Here is a 9,225-nt window from a genome sequence, read left to right on the forward strand (position 1 = left end):
CCCAGTCCGGGAAGATCCCACATGCCACAGAGCGGCTGGGCCCGTGAGCCATGGCCGCTGAGCCTGCGCGTCCGGAGCCTGTGCTCCGCAACGGGAGAGGCCACAGCAGTGAGAGGCCCGCATACTGCAAAAAAAAAAGAAAAAAAAAAGAGTGAAATCTGAGTCCCACCTCTGGAACATGAAGAGTTTAGAGCTTAGACGTTTGAACTGGTCATTTAACTTCTCTATATCTCAATTTCAGTATTTAACTTGAGGTCATGATACCCAGCTCAAAGAATTTTGGGGATAAAGAAATCAGATAATGCAAGTGGAAAGGAACCTGATAAACTCTAAAGCCCTAGCAGTCATTTAGTCAGTCTTTATGCATTTTTCATCAACTGTTTATTGAATACCTACTGCATGCTAGCTACAGTTCTAGGCACAAGCTATATGAACGTCGCTAAGACAATGTCCCTCTCCTCATGGGGCTTAAAATTTAATGTAGAAGGCCCGTGAAAGGTTAATTTTATGAGCCAGCCTGGCTGGGCCACCCATACCTAGATATTTGGTCAAACATTATTCTGGATGTTTTTGTGAGGGTGTTTTGTTGTTATTGTTTTGTTTTGTTTTTCCCCCAGCTGACAGCTTTATTGCTGTGGGGAAGGGGACAGATCGCTCAGGAGCTCTTGGCGGGATGGGTCCGCTTCCTCAGCACCATCACAGGCTTCTGGCTGCGCAGGACGTTGCTGGCTCTGCAGAGGCGGCAAATCCGGGCGCTACTTGTTGTTTCGGATTGTGTGCCAGATGCTGGTGAGGGTGGCCCGGGCGTTCTTGTTGTTGCTGGTCCGCACGTAGCAGGTGGCCAGCTTTCGCGGGCTGGATCTCTGCTTCGTGACCGCCACGAGCCCTTTGCCGGCCGCCGCCGACTCCACGCCCACAGCCTTGCGGTGAATGAGCTCATTGTAGCGGAAGGAGTTGCGGGCCTTCAGGTTACTGGGCTCGGTGCCGTTCATCTGCCTCCTCCTCTTGATCAAGACGCTGGAGCCGTTCTGCACGACCACCCATTGCAGATGCGCGGACACGGTGGCACCTCCTCTTGTTGAGGCGGCCGGAGATGGAAAGGGGGGTGTTTTGGGATGAGATTTACATTTAAGGGATGGATTTCGAGTACAGCTGGTTGTCCTCCATAATGTGGGTAAGCCTCGTCTAATCAGTTGAAGACCCAAAAAGAACAAAGGAGGGACACCTTCCTCCCCACCCCAACCCGGTCCCCCGCAAGAAGAATTCTACCAGCAGACTGTTTCGGACTTCAGCTGCAACGCCAGCTTTCCTGGGGCTCTAGCTTGATGGCCTTTGTACTTGAACTGCAGCACTGGCTCTTCCTCGGTCTCCAGCCTGCCAGCCCACCCTGCAGATTTTGGACTTGCCAACTTCTATAATCACATGAACAAATCCCTCAAAAAAAATCTTTTTCTACATACAAGTATCCCCTGCTTTTTGAAAGTACGCTTTATGCCACTTCACTTTCATGAAAGATATACAAACATTAGTACCTGTTTTCACTAACCAAAAGAAATCGGAAGAGGATTTGCACTTTCAGGGAAAAAGGTGAAAAGTGAAAACAGCATTAAGTAAGCATTTGTTTTGCAACGAGCCGTTGTAGAGACAGCGGCCAGCCCCAGCTTTGAGAGTGGCATTGCAAGTTCCTTCCCCAGGATCTACACTCAGCATTTCAGCGTCAAGCTGCCATAGCTTTGAACTACGCCTCCGAGCATCTCTGCTTTATCTTGATTTATTCTGTGCACCCATTAGCAAGATGTGTCCTAAGGTAATTGCCTCTTTGTTTTATGCCATTTCGGCTTAAGAAAGGTTTCATAAGAAGGCTGTACTTCCAGATAACTGGGAAAACCTGCATTTACACATTCTATTGGTTATGTTTCTTTGCAGAACCCTGACTAATACAGATTTCGGTACCAAGAAGTGGGGTGCTGCTATAACAAATACCTAAAAATGTGGGTAGAGGCTGGAGGAGTTTTGAGACACACGCTAGAAAAAGCCTAGATCACCTGGAAGAAATTGTTGGTAGGAATATGAATGATAAAGGCGATTCTGGTGAAGTCTCAGAGGGAAATGAGGAACATGTTATTGAAATTTGGGGGAAAGTTGATCCTTGTTATGAAGTACCAAAGAACTTGGTGGAATTGTGTTTTAGTGTTTTGTGGAAAGTAAACTTTGTGATAAAATAGGATATTTAGCTGAGGAGATTTCTAAGCAAACTGTTAAAGGTATGATTTCCCCTTGCTGCTTATAGTCATGTGAGAGGAGAGAAATAAATTGAAGGAGGAATTGTTAGGCAAAAAGGAACAAGAAATTGAGGATTTGGAAAATTCTTAGCCTATCTATATGGCAAAAAACAAGAAAGCTTGCTCTGGAGAGGACACCATGGGTATAGCTGGAAAATCATCTGATAAAGGGATTAGGAGTGAAATTCCTGGGTTTAATCAGCCATCTCCGCAGAATCTAGCAACAGAGTTGGTGTTACACCAGCAGAAACACTGCCAGACTAGACTAAAAGGTGAAGAGATAAGACAAATTGAAGGAAAGCTATCACCTTCTGAGATTCTACAGGATAGGGCAATAGATCTATCAACATATGTTATCCTTTCAGGGATTCATGATGATATCATGGGAATGATATCGGAGAGCTGCCACTCCCACCACAGACTCAGAGCACACAGGCCATCAAGGCAAGGCTCTCTCCTCCTCAGTTTCAGTGGGTCAGGCCAGTGGCCAGGGCTCAGGGAGCAACAGGGCCACCTCAGTGGGCCTGGAGGTCAGAGCACTGAGCCAAGAAGAATTATGTTTGAGATTTAACATTTAATGGACTATTGATTTCATGGCTATGACAACAAAAGCACAGGGAGCAAAACCAAAAATAAACAAATGGGACCACATCCAACTTAAAAGCTTTCGCTCATCAAAGGACACAATAACAGAGTGAAAAGGCAACCTATGGAATGGGAGAAAATATTTGCAAGTCATATATCTGATAAGGGGTTAATATCCAGATTATATAAAGAACTCATCAACAAAATAATCAAATAAACTGATTAGAAAATGGGCAAAGGACATGAACAGACATTTCTTCAAAGATGATATAGAAATGGCCAACAGGCATATGAAAAGATGCTAAACATCATTAATCATCAGAGGAATGCAAATTAAAACCACAATGAGATCTCTCTCTTCACACTCATTAAGATGAAAAAAAAAAAAAAAAGAAAGAAAAGCTACCATCAAAAAAAAAAGAAAAGAAAAGCTACCATCAAAAAAAAGAAAGAAAACCAGAAAATAACAAGTGTTGGTGAGGATGTGGAGAAATTGGAACTATTGTGCACCATTGGTGGAATTATAAAATAGTGCAACTGCGATGGAAAACAGTATGTCAGTTCCTCAAAAAATGAAAAACTTCTAGGTACTGAAAGTATTGAAAGCAAGGGCTCAAAGAGGTATCTGCACACCCATGTTCACAGCAGCACTATTCACAATAGCCAAAGGTGAAGCAACCCAAGTGTCCATCAGTGGATGCATGGATAAATGAACTGTGCTGTATACATACAATGGAATAGTATTCAGTCTTAAAAAAGAAGGAAATCTTGTCACATCCTACAACAGGATGAACCTTGAGGGTATTATGCTAACTGAACTAAATTAGTCAAAAAACACTCTGTATGATTCCACTTAAATGAGGTGTCTAAAGTCGTCAAACTCATAGAAACAGAATGTTGCACGGTGGTTGCCTATAGCTGGTGACAGGAAGAAAAGGGGACCTGTGGTTTAATGGGTACAGAGTTTCAGGTTTTTGTTTTTGTTTTTGCTTAATTTTATTGAAGTATAGTTGACTAACAACGATGTGTTAGTTTCAGGTGCAGAGTTTCAGTTTTGCAAGATGAAAAAGTTCTGGAGATCTGTTTCACAACAATATGAATATACTTAACATTACTGAGCTGTACAATTAAAAGTGGTTAGGATGGTGAATTTTATGTTATGTGTTTGTTACCACAATAAGAAACAAAAGGGAAAAAAATCTAATGGAATTTACCTTGCCAAGTTTTGGACTTGTTTGGGACTCTTCACCCCTTCCTTCTTTCTGATCTCTCCCATTTTGGAATGGGACTGTCTATCCTGTGTCTGTCCTACCACTGCATTTTGGAAGCACATAACGTGTCTGCTTTCAGAGGTTCACAGCTGGAGAGGAATTTTGCCTCAGGTTGAATCATACCTCGTGTCTCACTCACACCTGATTTGGATGATATTCAGATGAGACTTTGTAGTTGGAATGGGTACTGGAATGGGTTAAGCCTTTGGGGGCTGTTAGGGTGGAGGTAATTGTACTTTAAATGTGAGAAGGGCATGAATTTGGGGGAGGCCAGAGGGTGGGGTGTTACAGACAGCAAGGAGGCAGCCACCTGCACGGAGCCAATCTCAGGAGAAACCAGCCCTGATCTTGGTCTTCCAGCCTCCAGACCTGTGAGAACATAAATTTCTGCTATTTAAGCCACCCAGGGACTTCCTGGAGGTCAAGTGGTTAAGACTCCACACTCCCAAAGCAGGGGGCACAGGTTCGATCCCTGGTCGGGGAACCAAGATTCCTGCATGCTGCTGTGCGGAGTGGCCAAAAAAAAAAAAAAAAAAAAAGCCACCCAGTCTGTGGTATTTTGTTATGGTAGCCCTAGCAGACTACAAACAAACAAACAAATGTCAAGTAATGATAAGGGAGCACCTGGAAAAATATATGAGCAAGGTATGGTAATAAAGAGTTGGGGAGGAGGGTTATTTAAGGCAGGGTGCTGAGGGTAGATCTCAGTAGAGATGACATTTGAACAGAAACCTGAATGACGTGAGGGAGCGATTCTTGGGAGAGTTTGTGAGAAGACTGTTCCAAACGGAAGGCATTTCAAACACAAAGACACCAAGCGAAGGATGTGCTCTTGGCCTGGTGCCACAAGACTGAGGTGCAGGAGTGCGGTGAACTGGGAGCAGAGAGGATGGAAAACCTGTTGGAGAAGTAGGAGTCTGATCGCCCAGGGGCACGGTAAGTGGTGGCTTGGATCCTGGATTGTATTTGAAATGCGACAGGAAGCCAGGAAGCTACAAAGCCATTTTAGGTTTTGGGGTGAAGGAGTAACCTTTGTTGATGTATGTTTTTAAAAAGGTATTTGCTGTTGAATGGAGAAGATGAGAGAGGAGAGCAAGAGAGGAAACAGAGACCAACTAGGAGGCCGATGGTTCAGGTGAGACATGATGAGGGCTTGGACGACGGTGGGAGTAGTGGTAGTAGTGAGTCGTTGTATTTGAAATATATTTTCGAGATACAACCAACAGGAGTAACTAACTGGATGTTGGGCGTGAGGAAAAAAAAAAGGAGTCAAGAATGATCCTGGGCTTCCCTGGTGGTGCAGTGTTTGAGAGTCCGCCTGCCGATGCAGGGGACATGGGTTCGTGCCCCGGTCCGGGAGGATCCCACATGCCACGGAGCGGCTGGGCCCGTGGGCCATGGCCGCTGGGCCTGCACGTCCGGAGCCTGTGCTCCACAACAGGAGAGGCCACAACAGTGAGAGGCCTGCGTATCGCAAAAAAAAAAAAGAATGATCCTAAGGGTTTTGGCCTGGGTAACTGGAGTTGCCATTTACTTCAGTCAGGAAAACAGAGAGAGGAGGGGTCAAGTCGAGTTTTGTTTTAGATGTGTGAAGGCTGAGATATTGTTGGGATACTCACTAATAAGTACACTAATAATAGAACACTCTCCTTGTTTTCCCCGGATTCCGGCAATATACAGGTACAAAAGCTATGGTTCCTGCCTTTACGGTCTCATGGAAGGGGGTGGAGAGTGACATATAAACCAATTTTTTTTAAATTAATAGGTTATATTTGGAGAGAGCAGTTTCATGTTTACAGAAAAATTGCTTAGAAAGTACCCATAGACTTCCTCACCTTCCGTATTATTAACATCTTGAATTAGTATGTACATTTGTTACAACTGATGAACAGTCACTGACATACCTTAGTCACCCGAAGTCCATAGTTTACATTAGGGTTCACTCTTGGTCTTGAACATTTTACAAATTTGGACCAGTCATCCATCATCACAGTATCATATGGAATAGTTCCACTGCCCTAAAAAACCTCCAGCTGTTCATCCCTCCCCCCCATCCCCCACCCCCAATCCCTGGCAACTAGCGATCATTTTACTCTCTACACAGTTTCGCCTTTTGCAGAACATCATATAGTTGGAATCATACAGTATGTCGCCTTTTCAGACTGGCTACTTTCACTTACTAATGTGCATTCTAGGGTCCTCTATGCCTTTTCATGGCTTGATAGCTCATTTCTTTTTAGTGCTGAATAATATTCTATTGTCTGGGTATACCGTATTTTAGCTCTTCACCCACTGAAGGACATCTCGGTTGCTTCCAAGTTTTGGCAGGTATGAATAAAGCTGTTATAAATACTCAAGTGCAGGTTTTTGTGTAGATGCAGCTTTTCAACTCATTTGGATATATACCAAAGAATGTGATTGCTGATTGTAAACAAGTATTTTAAATGTCAATTTCTATACAAGGGCCAACAGGGAACACGGAGTATTGCTTGCAGGAAGCAAAGAGCTTTCTTTGAGTTCCTTAAGTTTACTCTAGCAATGCTCTAAAACTATAAATGTCCTTCCTTCTCTGTATGACTATTAGTCTGACACTATCACCAGGATACCCCTGCCTGGCTCATTTACAGGAAGGCAGCCACTGAAGAGCGATAACTGAAGTGCTCATGCTGACTCACATCCACCTTTTCAAAAAACCATAAGCAAGTGCCAATCTGTTGATGACGGAGGAAGCAAAGCCACTTTTCAGTACGTTTCATAATTAAATGTCTATGTTCTTTAAGCAGTGGTCTTCCCTAACTTTGGTGAGCCCAACTCCACTGAAAAAAAAATCCATCAAGTTCTATACGAAGAAAAAAGCTACTGAAGCTCTAGGGTGGTGTTTATTCATATGGGGTTCTAAGATGGACCAGGCAGGTATACAAACCCCCTAAAAGTAAATGCAAATATTGTATTTCAGTGTACTTTTCTGAGGGGTAGGGGGACCATAATAAGCTCTTATCACAGTCCCCAAAAAAGTGCAAGATCAGAAAACAGCCAAAGGAGCTGCCAAACCTTGGGTGTGTACTAAGGGGGAGGAGAAGAATCTGACTTCCCCTGGGTCATCAGATGAACTATAGTGTGGAGACCTCGAGGGCATTGTCTGCTTTCTCAGTGGTTCACCGCCCACTCTTAGAGAAGGTCTGGGCTCTAATTCCCTCCTAGCAGGGGGGAGGGCAAGAGTCCAAAATCCTCCGGGAGTGCAGGAATAGTGCTCCCTATCACTAAAGGTACTTTAGCAAGAAGTAAAACCAATCCTCAGAACAGGGCGTAGTCTGAACAGGCTAAAAATCTTCACCTTTACGCATACACTTGGTCATGGTAATATTTTAGCATTGCCTTTAGCAACTCAAAGAGGAAGAGCTGTGAAACAGTTAAGGCAAAGGTCTCTCAAGCTAAACTTTGAATCGTGAGATCTCCTCATTAAAACTGTCCACACTATATGCAGATGACAGATTTTGTCCAGTGCCAAGCAGGTGCCACACAGGGTTCTGGCCACTGTACTTGTAATCATTCTATGTCTCCCACATATGCTTCCTTTACAAGCGTCATGTGGTCTTTCTGTGTAGTGAAAAATCGGCTTCCCTAATTTATACAACTTTCTTACCAATAATTGAGGCCATTCGGACTTCTTGTTTTCAGCCTCAAATTGAATCAGGCAGTCACAGAAATATTTGGATGAGGCGGGCCCAGAAACCCAAGAATCTCTTCTGGTCTGTGTCTACCCTGTAGGTTAGCCCCGCCTGCCCGCGTTTTTTTTAGGAGGCTGCTACGTAAGAGAGTGCAGACGTGCTTCATAGACCGTCGACCGTCAGCCAAATCTCCATGGTGACCAGTTCCATCACTCAGAGCTGACCAAAGTCTCCCCACCCTTTTTTCTTCTGCTTCTCCCCTCCTCCAACGGAATTTATTTCGTGCTAATGCTACCCAGGGATGCAGGCAGTATCTTTATCTCCCCTGTTGTCCTGTTTTTCCTCGTCCTCTTTGGCTCTCCGTCTCCATTGGACATGAATCTGCACAATCCCATGGTGTAAAGCCCTGAGTACTTCTTCCATGGTGGGATGCAGATGTATTGAATGAATGTGTACTTATTTCAAAAATGTGTGCAATGAGTGTTTACTTTGATGGCCTGACCCTATAATCCTATAACTGTTTAAGTGTTCAAATGGCGGGGGGGGGGGAAGTTACTTTGATTACAATCACAGTCTAAATTCTTTAAATATTAAGTTCCAGGTGGACTTTTTAATCCAACTTAATTCCAATTACACGTAAATGGCTGTTTTAAGCTACTTGTAAATAAACAAGTTTATACATGTTTTTACAAAATTAAGAGAAACAAGATAATCCATTAAATTTCATACTCTTGACAAGTGGCCCTTTAAGAGCTTTGAGTCTTAGCTTGATATTCTCAGGCCAGCTCCCTCTCCATACCGTTAACAAGCAGAAACAGATCAACATACTGATAGCAAGAATGAGGAAGAAAGACAAATGGCCTGAAAAGCCCACAATGGGATATAGATCTGGGTTAATTCATTTATGCATTTGTTTACCTCTGCTATGTTGCCAGGCCCAGTTTTACATACTGAGGATATTGTGCTGGTAAGAGAACGCCAGTCCCTGCTCCCGTGGAGCTTAAATTCAAGTGGGTTGGGGTTATGTACACGTTTTTACTTTCTTTAAAAAATTTATTTATTTTCTTTATTTATTTTTGACTGCGTTGGGTCTTCGTTGCTGCATGTGAGCTTTCTCTAGTTGCGACGAGCCGGGGCTACTCTTCGTTGCGGTGCGCGGGCTTCTCATTGCAGTGGTTTCTCTTGTTGTGGCACACGGGCTCTAGGTGCGCAGGCTTCAGTAGTTGTGGCTCGCGGGCTCTAGAGTGCAGGCTCAGTAGTTGTGGCACACGGGCTTAGTTGCTCTGTGGCATGTGGGATCTTCCCGGATCAGGGCTCCAACCTGTGTCCCCTGCGTTGGCAGGCGGATTCTTAACCACAGAGCCACCAGGGAAGCCCCATTTTTACTTTTTATTTCTATTAAAAAATATTTTTGGGGGG

The 9,225-nt window shown here is 44.0% G+C and overlaps 1 pseudogene across 1 annotated transcript; it reads right to left on the reverse strand.

The window, feature by feature from the left end:
- Window positions 1-655: 655 nt before the first annotated feature.
- LOC309811984 (large ribosomal subunit protein eL28-like) lies at window positions 656-4,143 on the reverse strand (annotated as a pseudogene). The gene is made up of 2 exons: window positions 4,082-4,143; window positions 656-1,185 (listed from the first exon to the last, which is right to left on the reverse strand). The product of its transcript is annotated as a large ribosomal subunit protein eL28-like (transcript).
- Window positions 4,144-9,225: the final 5,082 nt, after the last annotated feature.

Source organism: Mesoplodon mirus, assembly GCF_964341445.2.
Source record: "Mesoplodon mirus genome assembly, chromosome: 11".
Taxonomy (NCBI): Eukaryota; Metazoa; Chordata; class Mammalia; order Artiodactyla; family Ziphiidae; genus Mesoplodon; species Mesoplodon mirus.